Below are 1,175 nucleotides of genomic sequence, written 5' to 3' on the forward strand. Positions count from 1 at the left end.
AAGCAGCTGTGTGATGAAAGACCACTAGGCCACTGACACGATCAGCTCTGCATACATCCTCTGTGCTAAGAGATAATATGTATATTACCAATTAACATGTTCATAATCCGTGTCAGTGGTTGTTTTATACCTGAAGGGTTTACATAGTGCTCTAAATGTGCTAGCTAACATAAAAAAAATGGCGCATCTTAGCAAGGTATGAGTCAAACTTAGCAAGGGTTGGCTAAAAGTTGTCCCGCCTCCTAGCTCAAATGGAAATTCTGGTTGATTGTTTGTGGCTAGGTCGGTATCTGTGTATTTAATTATGATTAATTGCATTTATCATTAGCCCTATTAGTTTTAACAGTGTGTAGGATAAGGACCATGCACTGAATAGTTGCTTTACTACAACCACCACCCTTGTGGCTTCCTCTTGCTGGTGAATAGTTTAAACACTGTAAGCTGTTTTTTTTTAATACACAATTTGTGTAAGATTTGTTTCAGTCCTTCAACAGTGGTCAGTTACTTTCCACAAAGCTGCTCATGGCGGGATATTTTGGCAGGTGGTCCACTCTGAACCTATAGTAGTCAACACTGCTGTCTTCAATACACTTGCACAACACACTACTATATGGCTATCTGTCAGTATCACTGCTGCTCTAAGAATGGTCCAACACTCAAAATTGTGACCGGGAGTGGTCGGATAGTCAAAAACACACCAATGATGACTGGAAGGTGACTGACAAACTGTGCATGATAACATGATCTACCACTACACAGCAGACTTAGGTGGTAGGTGGGCCTGAGTGGTCAGTGAGTGGAAGTATGAGGCATGTGATTCTAATAATGTGGATGGTGAGGGTCATCTTTACATGCCTTGCTCAGGCGAGCTGCTGCGTGTTTTAACCACTTGTTGCGACCTCCTCTCCACTTTCCCACACTTGTGTGAAATGATTGTTTGCCTTGTTGGGCCCGCGCGCGTGCGTGCATGTGTGTGGGTCAACGATGTAACGTCACATCGCGCAATCCACGCGCAGCGGCGTTGGCGGTCTCCACGGCAACGCCGCGAGCTGCAATGACGCCAGCCGAGCAAATGGCGAGTGGGCGTGACCCCCCCTCCCCACCCGCGCTCCGCGTGGGCGGCCCCGTGTGGTCGGGAGAACGAAACACGACACTCCGACATAGAGGGAGGGGGG

The sequence above is a fragment of the Salminus brasiliensis genome, chromosome 3 (assembly GCF_030463535.1).
Source record: "Salminus brasiliensis chromosome 3, fSalBra1.hap2, whole genome shotgun sequence".
NCBI lineage: Eukaryota > Metazoa > Chordata > Actinopteri > Characiformes > Bryconidae > Salminus > Salminus brasiliensis.